The sequence below is a fragment of the Ovis canadensis genome, chromosome 3 (genome assembly GCF_042477335.2).
Source record: "Ovis canadensis isolate MfBH-ARS-UI-01 breed Bighorn chromosome 3, ARS-UI_OviCan_v2, whole genome shotgun sequence".
Lineage (NCBI taxonomy): Eukaryota > Metazoa > Chordata > Mammalia > Artiodactyla > Bovidae > Ovis > Ovis canadensis.
In genome coordinates this window covers 211,743,159-211,761,595 of record NC_091247.1, presented here as the reverse complement: position 1 = coordinate 211,761,595, position 18,437 = coordinate 211,743,159, and the positions used below count along the sequence as shown (strand labels likewise).

At 37.6% G+C, this 18,437-nt stretch overlaps 1 pseudogene; it reads right to left on the bottom strand.

Annotated features, from left to right (window-relative positions):
* Positions 1-5,043: 5,043 nt before the first annotated feature.
* On the bottom strand, positions 5,044-17,447 carry LOC138437838 (killer cell lectin-like receptor subfamily B member 1; annotated as a pseudogene).
* Between the last annotated feature and the right edge of the window lie 990 nt (positions 17,448-18,437).

Sequence of the window (18,437 nt, the reverse complement as noted above, 5' to 3'; positions counted from 1 at the left end):
AACTTCTTGGGCTTCGTTTCATTGTAAAAGGTTCATACAGATGTGTGCTTTAGGGGTGCTTGATTTCAAATCTCAGAAGTATAGGAGAATGAACTTAGCTTTACCCTGATTTGCTTTAGAAGGTTACTTTGAACGTCATTCCAAGGAGGTAGGAATGTATATTGTCAATTGTGGGAACATTTTTTTCTAAAGTATCTGTTCTTTACAGATCTTTTCCCCCAAAGTATCAAACACTTCAAAAATCTCACTTTTATCATTTATTACTTTGTAATGATACTCTTGTCTAGAATCTGTTTCTAAAAACTGATTAATATTCCCTAAGTAATTGGTACAAAATGAATTATACTTTGAATTTTTGATGTGTTCAAAATTTTATATGAATAATTATTATAAATCAACATGCATGGAAAGCAGAAACTCAAATTTTATTTTGGTCTTTATACTATTATTTGAATTTATATGATTCAGGTTGGCATTGACTTACCAGAGTAAATAGATATCTATTTTTCAGGAATTTTATTATGAGTCTCCTTAAAGGATAAATTCAATATTACCATTTATTTGGTTTCCACAGAAAATTTGCCACGTGTTTTTTGTTAAACAGAATACTCGAGCGATCTATCAGAATAAACATGTCTTTTCTGTAACTTTAGCTTCCCCAACTGTGGAGATGGAAAATAAAAGTCACATTTTCCACGATAGCAATGAAAAGTTTGATTACATATTTCCTATATCATGAACCATAGAAAGAAGTAACAAAAAAAGAAGTAAACATAGAAGAAAAATAAGCATTGAAGAGAAAATCATAATTGAAAAAGACACATGCAGTACAATGTGTACAGCAGCACTATCTGCAGTAGCGAGGACACAGAAACAACCCAAATGTTCATTAGCAGAAGTGTGAATAAGAAGATGTGGTGCATGTCTACAATGGACTATTACTCTGTCATATCAAGGAATGAAGTTGGGTTGCTTGTAGAGAGATGGATGGATCTAGAGACTGTCATATAAAGTGAAGTAAGACAGAAAGAGAAACATAAATTTTGTATTATTGCATACATGTGGAATCTAGAAAAATGGTACTGGTGATCATATTTGCAAAACAGAAGTAGAGACACAGACATAGAGAACAAACGTTTGGACACCAAAGGAGAAAGGGGATGGTGGGAGGAAATGAGGCATTTGATTGACATATACCCACTATTGATACTATGTAGAAAACAGATAACTAATGTGGATATACAGTATGGCAGGGCCCCCAACATCCTGGATCTAATGCCTGATGATCTGATGTAAAACCAGGTGGAGCTGATATAATAATATAGAAGTAAATAAACAAATGAATAATAAAAATCACGTACTTGAATCATCCTGAAACATACCCCCTTCCCTGGTTGGTGGAAAAAATGTCTTCTCAAAATTGGTCCCTGATGCCAAAAAGGTGTAGCACAGTGCATAGCACATGGAACAGTACTTAATGCACTGTTGGAAGGAAGTCCTAAAGGGAGGGGATATATGTATATGTATGGTTGGTTCATTTTACTGTACAGTAAAAACTAATACTGTACCAAAAAGATCTTCATGACCCAGATAACCATGATGGTGTGATCACTCACCTAGAGTTAGACATCCTGGAATGCAAAGTCAAGTGTGCCTTAGGAAATATCGCTATGAACAAAGCTAGTGGAAGTGGTGGATTTCCAGCTGAGCTATTTCAAATCCTAAAAATGATGCTGTGAAAGTGCTGCACTCAATATGCCAGCAAATTTGGACAACTCAGCAGTGGCCACAGGACTGGAAAAGGTCCGTTTTTATTTCAATCCCAAATAAAGGCATGACAAAATTACTCAAACTACCACACAATTGCACTCTTCTCACAATGCTAGCAAAGTAATGCTCAAAATTCTCCAAGCCAGACTTCAATAGCACATGAACCAAGAACTTGCAGATGTTCAAGCTGTATTTAGAAAAGGCAAAGAAACCAGAGATCAAATTGCCAACATCTGTTGCATAATCCAAAAGCAAGAGAATTAGAGAAAAACATCTACTTCGGCTTTATTGACTGTGCCAAAGCGACTTTATTATCTTGGGCTCCCAAATTACTGCAGATGATGGTTGCAGCCATGAAATTAAAAGACTCATGCTCCTTGGAAGAAAAGCTATGATGAACCTTAAAAGAATATGAAAAAGCAGAGATGTTACTTTGCCAATGAAAGTCTGTCTAGTCAAAGCTATGGTTTTTCCAGTAGTTATGTATGAATGTGACAGCTGGCTATAAAGAAAGCTGAGCAGTGAAGAACTGGTGTGGTTTTATTTTAATTGGAGGTTAATTACATTACAATAATGTATTGGTTTTGCCATACATCAACATGTATCTACCACAGGTATACACGTGTTCCCCATCCTGAACCCCCCTCCCTCCTCCCTCCTCGTACCATCCCTCTGGGTCATCTAAGTGCACAAACTGTGGTGTCGTTGAAGATTCTTGATAGTCCCTTGGACTGCAAGGTCAAATCAGTCAATTCTAAAGGTAATCAGTTCTGAAAATTCACTGGAAGGACTATTGCTGAAGATGATAGTCACAATACTTTGGCTATCTGATATGAAAACTGATTCACTGAAAAAAACCATGATGCTGGGAAAGATTGAAGCAGGAGGAGAAGGGAACGACAGAGGATGAAATGGTTGGATGGCATCACTGACTCGATGGACATGAGTTTGAGTAAAATCCGGGAGTTGGTGATGGACAGGGAAGCCTGGTGTGCTGAAGTCCATGGGTTCGCAAAGAGTCAGACATGGCTGAGCAACTGAACTGAACTGAGAAACTAACACAACATTTTAAAGTGATTACACTACAACAAAATTTAATTTAAAAAAAAGCAGGGATAAAATTAAAATGAAAAGAACTTTGCAATGATGGGGAAGAGTTAAGTCCCCTTCTTCAAATTCCTTTAGTAATGGATCTCTGATATAAAAATCCAGAGAATTGATTTTAGTCAGTCCTCTACCACAAAATATAAAAGCAAAACATAGAGGCTGTGGAAGAAGCAGAAGACTTTAGAAATATTGACTAAAACTTTTTGGAGGTGAGATAAGGCAGAGAAGGGGGTGGGTGAAAGCTGCTGGATTAGAAATCATTCCCCTTAGCTGGTTTGGGGTTTTATCCATAGTGCATCACTGTCTCTTAAAATGAGACTTTTCATGAGAGTATAATTATTTTACAATATTGTGTTAGCTTCTGCTGTACAATGAAGTGGATCAGCTATAAGTATATATATGTATCCCCTCCTTCCTGGGCCTCCTGCCTGCCCCCCTCCTCATCAGACTCTTCTAGGTCATCACAGAGCACTGAGCTCAGTTCTCTGTGCTGTATAGTAGCTTCCCACTAGCTATCCATTTTACATATGGTTGTGTACTTATGTCCAAGCTAACACACCGGTCAGAATGACCATCATGAAGAAAATCTACAAACAGGAAATGCTGGAGAGCATGTGGAGGAAATGGAGCCCTCCTGCACTACTGGTGGGAATGCTTGATACAGCCACTATGGAGAATGGTATGGCAGTTCCTTAAAATACTGATAAATAGAACTACCATATGACACACCTATCCGATTCCTCAGCACATGCCCTGAGACATCTTTTCTTTAGGTATATGTTTTCTCAGTTATTTAATGAGGAGGTTAGACATGAACTTTTGTAAAATTCACAAAAATTAGAATCCTCAGTGTGTGTTCACTTTGTACCACAAAATGTACATGGAGCCACTATCACAATATATACAGTTAAAATGACAGAGATCTGAAATGGAAATTAAAGAGATGGAGGGGGATATCTGCTGGGGTCCAGTCCCAGTGGATCTAGGGTGATTCGAAGGGGAGATGGATAGGCGAGGAAAACTTAATTTAATTAGAAATATAAGATTAGATTTGGAAAAAAATGGTGTAGTAGGAAAATGAGTGGAGGAAAGAGGCTGATTAACTTGGTTTATGTGGAAAACCAAAGTTTCAGACAAGGAACTTGCACCATCTATGCTGGGCCACAGGCTCCCGCTTAAATAGCAGAGGGTGCCCCACCTTGGACTCCCTCTCGCATGGGTCTCAGAAGCCCGGGCAAGTAAGTAGACTTGGTGAGCCTCCACGTTCCAAGGGATCGGCCTGAAAAGGAGAGGGAGGGAGAGGGAGCAAGAGAAAGAATTGACACCGGGGAGGCCAGGCTTGTGCAAAAACCCCCTCCAACTTTATTATTCAAAAGGTGTTTATATACCCTAAATTTTACCTAATGGAAGATACAGAGTCATGCAGGGGCAGCAGTCCTGACCCTTTCTGTATATCTTTTTGTATACAAAAGGTCTCAGGTGATTTACATTATCTACTGGCCAAGAGGCTTGTTAACAATTTTTGGCTCTCTTTCTTAATGAATGTTGATCTCCTTTCCCCTGAAGTGTTTTTCTTTAATCTGCATCTCCTTAAAGCACTAAAGTTACATCTCTATAGAACAAAGGTGCAGTGGGTTATAACAAAGAAGGTACTTAACTCAAAGATCTAATGTTGCTACTTGTTTTTTCTATATACCAACTATATCAACAAATAAAAGATATGAAAATTTGGCAGCACCGTTTGGCTCAACAATGAAGCGCTTAATCAGTTTTATTCTAATGATCTTGACATCTCAAAAGCCCCTGCATTTCTAGGATGTTTTAAGCTTCCTGTGCCTCTGATGGTTGGGAGACTGTAAGCAATTCACAAGCTGTAAAAATTCCGGGGGAACCTGTTAGGCAAGCTAGAGAGTTATCAGAGGGGGTTTTAAGCTGAGACATTCTTTTGCAGGAGACTGAAGCCCTGAATTAACTTTTTCCAGAGAGTGTCAGAAAAGTAGAAAAGCACAATACAATAAGGCAGGTGTATTCTTATTTTGGGGGGGTACATGCTCAGGAAATACCAGGGGGAAAACCTGAGGCCTGATTCGCCTTGCCCATCAGGCCTCTGCCACATGACCTTGTCATGGGTGGGATTCCTCACGCTGGCTCCTGGCAGATATCTAGTCAATTGGAGGAACGTATGACTTTACTTCTAACAGGTTTAGTTCTTTTTGGCAGATCCCTCTATATTTTACAGCACAGTAATCAGAAATAAGTTGTGTCCTTGATAGGCAAACACAGCCGTCTTCTTTAACATCACCAGAAATGGGTAATCTGTAGAGCAAAAGAAAAGACTCTCTTTAGTGTTCATGATTTTCTCACATAATTCTCCTCATCCAGCCAGTATTTTCTGTAACTTTCAGGAAACAATGAGATGCTCAGTTACTAAGCACTGGGTAAGTAAACAGTCTAATGGCAGAAAGTGAAGAGGAACTAAAAAGCCTCTGAAAGAGGGTGAAAGAGGAGAGTGAAAAAGTTGGCTTGCAACTCAATATTCAAAAGCTAAGATTTCAGCATACAGTTCCATCACTTCATGGCAAATAGCAGGGGAAAAAATGCAAGCAGTGACAGACTTTGTTTGCTTGGGCTCCAAAATCTTTGTAGACAATGACTAAAGCTCTGAAATTAAAAGACACTTGCTCATGGGAATGGCTACCCACTCCAGTATTCTTGTCTGGAAAATTCCATTTCTGTGGACAGAGGAACCTGGAGGGATATATCCATAGCATGGGAAAGAGTCAGACCGGACTGAGGGACTAACACTTCCACTTTCATTTTCTTTTCACTTGCTCCTTGGAAGGAAAGCTATGACAAACCTAGACAGCATATTCAAAAGCAAAGACATCATTTTGCCAGCAAATGTCAGTATAGTCAAAGCTACGGCTTTTCCATTACTCATGTGCTGATGTGAAATTTATACCATAAAGAGAGTAAGTGCTGAAGGATTGATGCTTTCAAATCGTGATGCTGGAGAAGATTCTTGAGAGTCCCTTGGACTGCATGCAAATCAAGTCAGTCAATCCTAAAAGAAATCAACACTGAATTTTCCTTGGAAGGACTGGTGCTCCAATACTTTGACCACCTGATGGGAAAAGCCAACTCATTGGAAGAGACTCTGATGCTGGGAAAGACTGAGGCCAAAGGAGAAGGGGAAGGCAGAGAATGAGATGGTTAGATAGCATCACTGACTCAAATGGACATGAATTTGAGCAAACTGGGAGACACTGGAGGACAGAGGAACCTAGGGAGCTGCAGTCCATGGGGGCCACAAAGGGTTGGACATGACTTAGCAACTGAACAGTGATAACTACACAGTCAGTCATAAATATAAACTTTTAATAGAAAGCTAATATAAACATCTGGAACTTGTAAGTTCATCTTCACTGGAAGTGAAGCATTCTAAATAGAAATATTATCATGATAGATACAAAATGAAGCTTTGAAAATTGGAAACTGAATCTATTAACATATCACACGAAAAACTTATTGCTTTCACTGAACTTTGATTTTCTTAAATATTTAGGATATAATAATCTAGTATTTGGGGAGGCATCGAGATGATACCTATAGAAGTGTGATCAGGCTTAAACAGAGTATGTGCTCAGGAAATGTAGTAAGTATGTATAGATATGCAGGGTCTGCAGAATTTGAATGTGGCCAGAAAAGGAGGCTCAGTTCATGTTGTATGTAGTGGAAGGTTCCTTTTTTCCCGTTCCAAACAGTTCACGAGTGTCTGCTGTGATCAATGTTCTCTTAGTTCCAAAGATGCAGGAGTGTTGTGGCTTATTGCAGATGTGGTGTGAGTAGCAGTCAAAGAATGGGATGGCAACACAGAACTGGCATGCTAGGATGGGGTATGGGCAAGACGTTCACCTGCTTGTCCTAAATTGAAAGTGAAGTGGTATGGTGGGCAGGGCTCCATCACAGATTTCCTTTGTTCCTTTGTTTCTTTTCTTCATAAGGGCCCCTGGCCCTGAGAAGTCCACCTGATTCCCTCCTAGCGCCTGACAGTCTAGTCACATCAGTATTTCTTTCAAGCGAGTAATAGCAAAAGTCCCCTGTGTTTTATCTCTTTCACCCTTCTGGTCCCCTTCTTCAAACTTCAAGATAACTTTTTAAATGCTCATTTGACTTTTTTCAAAAGACCGTCAGTGACTTCCCAGGCCTTCTTTGACCAGATCTCTGCCTAGTTCTTTAGTATTATCTTCTTAATCCCCAAAACAGTGAAAAAAAAAAATACTGTTTATGTTTTTCATTACTTGAAAACCAGGGTAGAGAACGAAATAAAAGCAGAATCTAACTGCAACTCTTTCTACTATCATATGATACCTTTCAGGGTTACCTGATCACTGTCTTAACCAAAGCATCCTTTCAGTCTTCAGAATAGAATAGAATGTTAATTGAATTTAGTTCATTAACTTTGCCTATATTTCTTCTCATAGACACTACAGAGATTTCTAATTTTATCATAAAGTTTAATAGAATAAACGTAATGACCCAATAAGAAACATACCCACGCAGAAACCAAAGTTAACCCTTTCTATGTTCAGAAAAATAGAAATAAGTTAATATCAGAATTGCATTTATATGTAAATAAAGTAGAGAATATAATCCCTGGAAAACAAATAAAAACCAGAATAGATTTTATGTAACAAAATATATTTGCCTTTTCATACATTTATTCTTGTCCAGGACCCTTTATTTTAAACTGATATTCATTTTTAAGTACTATATTTAAAAATATTATATTTTAGAACATGAGCAAAACAACATAAAAATTTGCTAATTAAAGCAATATGTCTATCAAATTTTTGTAAGTTTCCACATAACAAAGTATTGCTCTGTTTTAGATAAATTTTTACCTGCTCCTGTGTCTTCAATTTTAATGTCTTATTTTTTTGAATGATAAAAAATCAATTTTAACTGTACTTTATACAAATGTAAATAAATCATTCACAGACTCAAAAATCATAACAGGATATCATCTGTTCTGAAACGCTTATCAGAATTTCTTTATAGAGCCTGTGCTCTGCAGCAAGAGAAGCCACTCCAAGGAGAAGCCCACACACTACAGCTAGAGAGTGGCCCCTACTCTGAGCAACTAGAGAAAAGTCTGAGCAGCAGTGAGACCCAGCACTGCCAAAAATAAATACAGAAATAAAAAGTTTAAAGAAATAGCAAATAGCTCTTTTGTGGCTTATGCAGTGTCATTGCATCTCCTCAAACAACTCTCTCTCTACACCACTGATTAAAATAGGCTACAATATTTGTCACAATTTGGCCAATTCTCTCAAATGCCTGGATTCCACAATTAGATATTTACTATACTTTTTTCTTCTCATATTCATATTTCAATGCTGTATGTGGCCTACTTATTTGGTCCCACAGTTTGAAAAGTTCTACTTAAATTCTTTATATTTAATAATATTGGCACAAAAATTCTTTTTCCAATAGCATCCAGCTAGAAATTTCTTTATTTTTAAATTTTGTTATTAGAATTTTTTTTTTGGTGTCCCTCCCAAAGGAGTTGGTTTATCCCCTGTTTCCTAAAACTCCACTGCAATTAAAAATATACATTGTGACAAAGAGTGATGTCTTTTCATATATGGAGATTTTCAACTAACTTCAAAGTCATTCTTCTTCTCAGACTATACTGCTTCTTTTGAAAATTTCTAAACTAAATTAAAACTATAAATCTCAGTCTTCAATAGCAATGATACTATCTTGCCTTGCAAACCTGATACAAATAGAATATTCAAATTAGCTTATCTAATACTTACATATTAGAATTTAAAATGGATCCATTTATCCACTTCCAGTTCTTCTCTGATAATGTAAAATTTAATCCAATCCAAAACAGAATTCCTTCTTTGTTTATCAGGTTTTGTATGAGTCTCTGCAAATGAAACAGAAGAAATGAGTATTGAATCCATTTATCTATTGCTGGTTTGCATTCTTCTATTCATCCTCTGAAACCCAGTTCAAGTATCACTTCCTCACAAAGCCTTTCCTGACACCCCATTGGAGTTAATTATTCCTTACTTGTGATATTTCTATTCCATTCATTTATACATCCAAATATTTATGTTTATATTTTTGTATTCATTAAATAATATTTATTTTGCTTATATGTCCATTTAGTCTCTCAGATTGTAAGCTCCTTGAAGTCAAGGTTAATACTTCCATCTGCATAGAACCCTCGAGACTAGAGCACAAAAATCTTGATATGGTTAGAAGCCAATGCTGAGTGTTATTGAAGTATTTTACTTATTAATAATTATTTACCAATTCTTCATGATCTTGAATAAGCAGTAGACTGGATTCTCTTGTGTAACAGTCAGCTAGACTGTCATTTGAAAGTTTGAAAGTTTCAGTAAAATATAAGCATTTATCTCGGATTTGTTGCCAGTGCATTGGACACCTTAACAGAACTGGTCTCTCTAAAGTAACAAAGAAGAGGGAAAATAAAAATAAAGTAAGAAAGAGGAAGAAAAGAAATGAATGTTATATTTCTAACCTGTCCCCATCCCACTAACACTAACCACACATACACAGTTCAGTTCAGTCACTCAGCAGTGTTCAACTCTTTGTGACCCCATGGACTGCAGCACGCCAGGCCTCCCTGTCCATCAAAAACTCCCAGAGTTTACTCAAACTCACGCCCATTGAGTCGGTAATGCCATTCAACCGTCTTATCCTTTGTCATCCTCTTCTTCTCTGGCCTTCAAACTTTCCCAGCATCAGGGTCTTTTCAAATGAGTCAGTTCTTTGCATCAGGTGGACAAAGTATTGAAGTTTCAGCTTCAATATCAGTCCTTTCAATGAATATTCAGGATTGATTTCCTTTAGGATGGACTGGTTGGATCTCATACAAGTTATTATAAATTCAGGAAAGTCTTTGTCATTGTGAGAACAATTCATGAATTTAATATAACTGAGGGTTTTGAGACCACTGTTCATTCTGCTATTAAAATTTGAAAATTAGTGACCAGCTAAAACACTGACAGACAGAATAACTTGTTCAATTCCACACAAGCAGGTAGTGATAGAGCCAAAACTCTTTTTGAGATTCCTTAAATTCCTTATCATTGCTCTTCCTACTCCATGGACAACTATATCAAATGCTCTTTAAAAAAAGTCTACTTGAAACAACATGTAAAATGTAAAGCAAATAATAATTCGTACCCACAATTAATGGCAAGTATCATGGAGAGAAATTATTTGAAAGTTTCTAATTGCTAAATTATATATTTGCCTAATAATGAGATCTATTGGATAGCATTTTTTAGAGGGATATTCTCATTTTCTTAAAATTTCTCTTCTATACAAATGTATATAATAAATGATCGCATTTTGCTATAGTCTCTCAACAATAGAGTATTAACACACACTGCTTAGTAAGCATAAGGACAAGATCAATATCTTAATGATTAATACAATAAGTATTAACGAATTCATTACATGTTTGTGTTCTATTCATTAGCTTTAGTCAAAGGTTAGCTGTTTGACATATTAAAATCACCAAATATCTCACTTAATGTATATTTTACTTTATGGCTTGGATTTTGACTAATAATTATTGACTCTCCTAGCCTGAGTACTCAGAAGGCAGTATTATCTGGTAGTTAAGGTCATAGGCTCTGACAATAGACCACTGAAGTACAATTCTCAGTGTCACCCCTTAGCACATGTATGACCCCAGATGAATTGCTTAACCTTTCCATGCCTCAGCTTTGTCAAACATAAAATCAGAGTGATAAAACTAATCTTAACACATGGGTTGTAATGAGCCTTAACAAAAATAATACAATGATAACCATCAAATTTTAGCTGTTATTCTTAGAAAATTCAACCACAAAATATACCTGTTGCTTCCTTGCTGTTCTCTTGAGCATCCATGCTGGTTTTTTCTATTGATGTATTTTGTCTTATGAGTATCACTGGTAAATAAAGAAACACCATTAAGAAGATAAAATGCTAAAAGGTGCAATGAAGTGGATATGCTATATTTATCACTTCAGGAAATTGTTATCTTAGTACTATCTCAACAAGCTTGAAATGAACAGAAGATAAGAGCAATAGCAATTTAGTAACAGTGGGTCTGCTTAGAAGACAACATAAACAAACACATAAGTAAACATGGAGTTACTTGCATCTAATATATAAGTAATCTGGAGAAGGGAATGGCAACCCATTCCAGTATTCTTGCCTGGAGAATCCCATGAACAGAGGAGCCTGGAGGGCTATGGTCCCTAAGATCTCAAAGAGTCAGAAATGACTGAAGTGACTTAGCATGCACACACCCACTATATAAGTAAAATCCCAGGTGTTATTTAAATTCTTAAATTGCTTACACTCCTATCTACATGTTCCATTTTCAGAATGAGTATAATAGTGTCTGTCCTATGGGAGACATTGCCTAGGACAATCTAGAATTTAGTAGGCACCTAAGAAACTGTAGGGATGTCCCAGGAAGTCCAGTGGTTAAGACTTCACCTTCCAATGCAGAGGATGCTGGTTTGATACCTGGTGGGGAAGCTAAGATCCCACATGCCTTGGGGCCAAAAAACAAACAAATAACAACAACAACAAGAAAAACCCAGAACATAAAAACAGCAGAAGCAGTATTGTAACATATTCAATAGACTTTAAAAATGGTCCACATTAAAAAAAAAAAAAAAAAACAAAAAACCTCTAAGCAATTATAAACTTATTTTCTTTGTTATTATCAAGCTTTTATCATAATTGCAATTTTTAAAAAAGTTCTTGGAGCACATGTAAATCCCCTATGAAGATTCTCAGAATAATTAGGAAGAGAAATGTGAAAGCCTAAGGTTTGCAAAGTGGATGTGGGCTGGGCACTGTTAGAGCACTCTTTTATAACTGTTTTTATTTCATCAATCTTCCACTAAGTTTGGGGTGGCCAAAGATGTTTAACATACTTTACTATTTATGGCAGAAGGAGAATAAGTAGAACAAGAAATAAATGGTCTTGCATCACTTACCTGAAATACTCAACCCAGTCACAGTCAAGGCAAGAAGTATAATCACAGCACAACCAAATTTCAGGGAAAAGTTGTGCCAACGTGGACCCTGACGAAGATCTGAGACATTAAGAAAACATGCTTGGTTAACTTAGTTGAGTTCATCTGGTACAAAAAGCAAAGGCTGTTTGGCTCACATAAGAAAGAGCTAGATTCAGGTTGGGGGTTAGGGGCAGAAAAGAACATTTATCAGTTATCTTACAGTAGGGTCCTAAGGACTTTCCTGGTGGTCCAGTGGTTAAGAATCTTCCTGCTAATGCAGGGGACACAGGTTCAATCCCTGATCCAGGAAGACCCCACCTACTGTGGCAGGGTAACTGAGCCTGTGGGCCACAAGTATTGAAACTCAAGCACCCTAGAGCCTGTGCTCCACAATAAGAGAAGCCACTGCAATGAGAAGCAACTAAAGAGTTGCTCACTACAACTAGAGAAAGCCCACACAGCAACAAAGATCCAGCACAGCCAAAAATAAATAAAATTAATTAATTGATTAAAAAATAATGTTCCAGAGTGACCTGCAAGTCCATTTATTTCTACTTTAGTTTTTCACAGTCCCCCAGGCGACTGAGTTGTGTGATCCAGTTTTCAGCCAACTACTACAGATCTCTATTGTTAGGATGTTGACATTTGTATAAGATTTAGCCCTTTCTAAAACATCCTTGTAGAGATGGAATTTTAAGATAGCTATATGTGATAAAAGATTAAGGTAGGAAACAGAATGTATTAAATTTTAGATAGTGACACGTGGATAATCATGTGGAGGAGAGAGAGAAAAGATAACACCTAAAGGAGCTCCAAGGTCCCGGGTGTAATCTGAAAATGAGAGAAACCGCACTGGAGAATATTGACCTAGAACTTCTAATGTGATCCTGTGTGACACAGAGCAGCTAAACTTAGTGAGCCTGAGACTTAGTCCTAGGTGAACTTTCCTGACAGCTGTATGGTATTTTACCTTTCTGTCTCTTTTCTTCCTTATTCTTTCCTGCCTTGAAATTTTGAAACATGGAGAAAGTTTCATATAGTCACTATCTTATTTATTACTGAAGGAGAGCAGTGGTTAAGAGCAAAGGCTCTCAAATGTAACAGATTTGTATTTGAGCATGTTGCTTTAAGCCTGTAACCTTCATAAAATACTAACTTCCTCACTTGTGAAACATAACATAAGTTACTTGGTGAGGTTTTGGAAAGGGTTAAATGAAAAAATTCTTCTCAACATGGAGTCTAGTACACAATAACTGTTCATTGAAAATTTATGGAATTGAGAGGAGGGTTTTATGACTCTTCTGAGTTGTTTTTCTGCAACACTTCATGACTTTAGAAATAACGAACTTACAACAAATTGAAGATGCCAGGTAAATTTTCAGTTCACTTCAGGTCAGTCGCTCAGTCGTGTCTGACTCTTTGCGACCCCATGAACCTCAATATGCTAGGCCTTCCTGCCCATCACCAACTCCTGGAGTTTACCCAACCTCATGTCCATTGAGTCGGTGATGCCATCCAAGCATCTCATTCTGTCATCCCCTTCTCCTCCTTTAGTCATCTGGAAATATCCATGCAGGGCTATTTTTTGTTTGAATATAAACAATATGCCAAGGATTTCCTGGTGGTGTGGTGGATAAGAATCTGCCTGCTAATGTAGGGGACTCACGTTCAATCCCTGGTCTGGGAAGATTCTGCCACAATTACTGACCCCATGCTCTACAGCCCACAAGCCCCAGCTGCTGAGATCCCATTCTGCAACTACTGAAGCTGTGATCCATAACAATGAGAAGCCCTTGGACTGCCACGAAGACCCAGTGCAGCCAAAAATAAATAAATACATAAAATTAAAAAAATAATAAACAGTATGCCAAATCATCTCACTCCATTGCTCTAAACCTTTCCTTGGCCTTCTCTCAAGCAGATTTAAGACTGTATATCTGTAAAAGAGTCTACAAGTTCCTGTTCAATCCATTTCCCATTACATCTCTGACTTTATCTCCTGCTGCTTTCAACACAGACATGCTCCATCATTTCACACCCAACCTATGTGCTCCTCCTACAAAAGGACAGGAACATTCTCATCCCAGGGAACTTGCCCTTGCCCTGGTCCATCTTCTAAAAAGCTCTTCTCCAAGGAAACATATCTTTGTCCTTTAATTCTTTCAGGTCTTGGCTCAGATGTCATCTTGTGAGGCAGGCCTTCTTCTACTTGATATCATACCCTCTCTGAAGTTAACTCTCAATTCCATCACAAATAAAAACAGTTTCTCAGGACTTTTCTAGTGGTCCAGTGGTTAAGAATCCACCTGCCAAAGCAGGGGACAGGGATTCTATCCCTGATCTGGGAAGATTCCACATGCTGTGGAACGACTAAGCAGTGCACATCTGGTACCAAGTCTGAGCCCTGCAACAAGAAAAGCCACCACAATGAGAAGCCTGTGTACTACAGCTAGCGAGGAGCCCTTGAATAGCCCACAACTCGATAAAGTCCACAGGCAGCAGCAAAGTCCCAGTGCAGCCATAAATAAATAAATAAAGGATAAAAAAAGCAGAGGGGTGAATATTAGAGTACAAAATATAGATAAAATTTTCTCTCTTGCGTTTAATATTATCTAACCCACATATATGTATATACTTAGTTTTTTGTTTATTTGTATGTCTTCCTAGCAGTATAAAATAAACACACAAAAAAGAAAATATTTTTCAACTATTTTTTTCACTTGTCCTAACCTCAGCACCAGGGCATGCCTGGCACAGGTGCTTATTTTTGGATGAATAGATAGACTCTAGAGGCATTTTGTGAACACTTATCTACTTTTTTAAGAAATCAAGTGCTGGGCCATAAACTAGGTGGCGACTCACATCTCTGGTTTACCTGAATGCCTTTGATATGATCACTGTTCTACAGTTCCCACAATGGCACCCCACTCCAGGACTCTCGTCTGGAAAATCCCATGGACGGAGGAGCCTGGTCAGCTGCAGTCCATGGGGTCGCTAAGAGTCGGAGATGACTGAGCGACTTCACTTTCACTTTTCACTTTCATGCATTGGAGAAGGAAAAGGCAACCCACTCCAGTGTTCTTGCCTGGAGAATCCCAGGGATGGGGGCAGCCTGGTGGGCTGCCGTCTATGGGGTCGCACAGATCGGACACGACTGAAGCGACTTAGCAGCAGCAGCAACACAGTTCCCACAGGCTGAACAGTTCAGCCAAAGAGCTCAGGGGTAGTTTCACAATAATTGTAATAACAGGTCAATCTGTGGAGAAAGAATGTCACCTGCCATTTCAATAGACAAGGGACATTGTGACCATAAAGCCATCAGCCAGGGTAGCTGCCCCGATGTTGAAACCCGAGTGGAATTCAGAGTGAAGGAACACAGGATACTAGCGCTAGATAGTTAAAATGGGCATCACGGGAATGATTTCAGTAAGCCCAGACTCTTGCGTCTTCTCACACATAAGAAAACACTAAAATCATTAACTCGATATGTCTGTTTTTGTGATTAGCAGTCATCTTTTGGTAGTCAACTATATATTTTTTTTTGTTTGCAGCAAAAACTCCTATATGTCCTGGCTTCTCCCTTACCAATGGGAACAGTTCCTCGGAGTTATCTAAGAGGCTGCCTTCCCAGGTATGGTCCTTGATAAAACCACCAAATACAAAATTCTCAACTTATAGGTTATACATTTTTTGCAGTCAAGTGTTTTGTAACCACATATTTTGTTCTGACTTTATTCTGCTTTGTTTTTCAGATTTACTTTTATAATGATATTTTGAGGAATAATGATTATGAGCAGAAGAGACACATTTTCTGACCCCTTTGATTTGGGATCTTAGATCATAGCTTTTGAGGAAAATCTTGCTTTTTCTATATTCATCCTGCCACATCTCCTTTCAACACCATCCTCCTTTCTCTCTACTTTTGCTAGATTTGAATAGGGAACAGAAAGCTTTGCTATTTCCCACCAAAAAATATAGCTTGACCAAACTGTCACTGTAGTTATCAAAATTCTCCAATTTTCCATAACCCCCATTTGAAGGGTCTCGTGAAACTATTTGCTAACCCTAAGACTTTTCAGTCTCCAATTTAGAATGTTGATAACTGAATAGTTTGAAATTATCCCACGTCATCCTGAAAGGATGCAGCACACCTGCTAAGCACACAATGGAATGAATATCAGGTGGCATAAAAATTGCAATAGTAGTAAATTTGGTTTGACATCAGAAGGCAGTACTATATTATGATCATTTTATACATTTTTCTACTTAGTTTCTAGTTTCTTTTCAGCCATGGAATCCATCACCTGTTACCTCTCATTAGAATCCTCATCTCCTTCACTCAGAATACTAGCTCCTCTGACACACAGAAAATTGCCAAATTCAACAAATATCAAGTAGGTTTATCAGGGATATTCTCCTGTGTCTTGTGGCTTATCTCCTTCTAAACTGATACATTTTTAAATTTAAAAAATAATCAGATTGTGAGTATATTCACATCAATCTTGAATATAATTTTCTTTTGGAACATTTTTTCCTTCCCTTTGAAAAGTGGAAGATGTTCATCATTAACATCTTTAACACTTTGTGTTAATTAATTAGCAAAGTGTTAATCATTAACACTTTGTATTCTGAAAGGAATGCTATGGGTGCAAATGCATTGGAACTTAACCAGTATTTTACAGAGAGATTTGAAATAAAGTAGGTTACTATTACAACAAGGTAGCAGAATATTTCTAAAAACATTTCTTTGTTAAAAACAAAAACAAAAAAGGGACTTCCTGGCTGTTCCAGTGATTAAGACTCCATGCTTCCACTGCAGGGAGCACGGGTTTCATCCTTGGTTGGGGAACAAAGATCCTGCATGCCACATGGGATGGCAAAAAATAAAACAAATATTGGATGCTTGGGGCTGGTTCACTGAGACAACCCAGAGGGATGGTACGGGGAGAGATGAGGGAGGAGGGCTCAGGATGGGGAACACATATATACCTGCAGTGGATTCATGTTAATGTATGGCAAAGCCAATACAGTATTGTCAAGTAAAATAAAGTAAAATTAAAAAAAATAAATTTATATTAAAAAAGCCCAAGAACAAAAATAGAAAAACTGCTTTTATTTCCAAATAAAATAAAAATACTCCTTTGTTCACACTTGTAAAATATTTATTCAGGTTCTTTTAGCCAAGGCTCAGTAACAGGAATGATGTTCACTTTTCACAAAAGTATCTTCACAAAAAGAAATCTAAAGGTATGCACTTTTTTCCACACCTGTGATTACCTACAGACAGGCCATGCTATATCAACTTAATACATGACTACTGCTCATCTTCAAAGTCATGATTTAAAGCCACAAATTTACAGGAACATCTAACTATTGGAAGATACACAAATGCCAAAAGGAAAATTAAAGCCACTTACTCTGAAGACAAGATGGAGGTGATGACCTTCCAATGCCAGAATCCCTGGGTAAGTTTAAATCAGCATATGCCACCTGACTCTCCATTGCAAACAGAAGAATGTAGTACTATACTCGTATAAGAGGAAAAATTCCAACTTCTCTGAGGCAAGATCAGCTGAAGGAAGTGACCAATTTAAAAAGTTTTGCTGGTCTCTCTTATAATCAGCACCTAACCACAATGGTTACTGTGGGCTTTGTCTATAAATTAGTGAGGAAGTCCACTTACTGGGTGTCCAGTGTACTTAGACATGTAATATTAGGTTGGCCAAAAAGTTTGTTCAAGTTTTCCATAACATGGAAAACTCCAAAGGAACTTTTTCACTATTTTCAATATCTGCTTTGTTTAGTTAATTGGCCTATTGTTTGACAATATTCTGGAAAGATTGTTTGTTGTCTTTGTAAGTATCTTTTTTCAACAACTTTTTCTGGGCCAGGACCAGAGTGAAGGAAATAAAGCACTCTGATTTGGCTCAAACACACACACACATGCACACACACACACACAGAATCAAGATAAACTATATTTAATGCCAGGTTGTAAAAAGTAAACACTAACACACAAAAAAACTGTAGGACACTTTTCTAAAGCTCTCAAATCTTCCTGAAATATTTGTGCCCCTGGCAAGAGCTGAAAAATGTGGGAAAAGGAGCTGTAAATGTGGAAAAGGTCACTGAGTAATACAACAGAGACAGCAAAGAGCCAAAGATCCAGACTATTCTTAGCTTAAAAGAATGCTTTCAGTGCACTGAGGTTTAACTTCAAGTTAGGAAGCGTGACTATGACCACGAGGAGTCCACAATGGCCATGTTAAAAACAGTTGACTGAGGAAAGAGTATTCTCTTCAACCAGAAGCTTGCAAAATTATGTGAGCTTCAAAAGTACAAACCAGCCAGAAATATAAACCAAAGGAGACTTTTCACTTGTGCATATGCAGTGCAAAACATATTGATGGATGTTTTCATTCGTTACAACCATTTTATAGGACGGAAGAACCTTACTATGCAATCACTATTGTATACATATAAAATGGACTT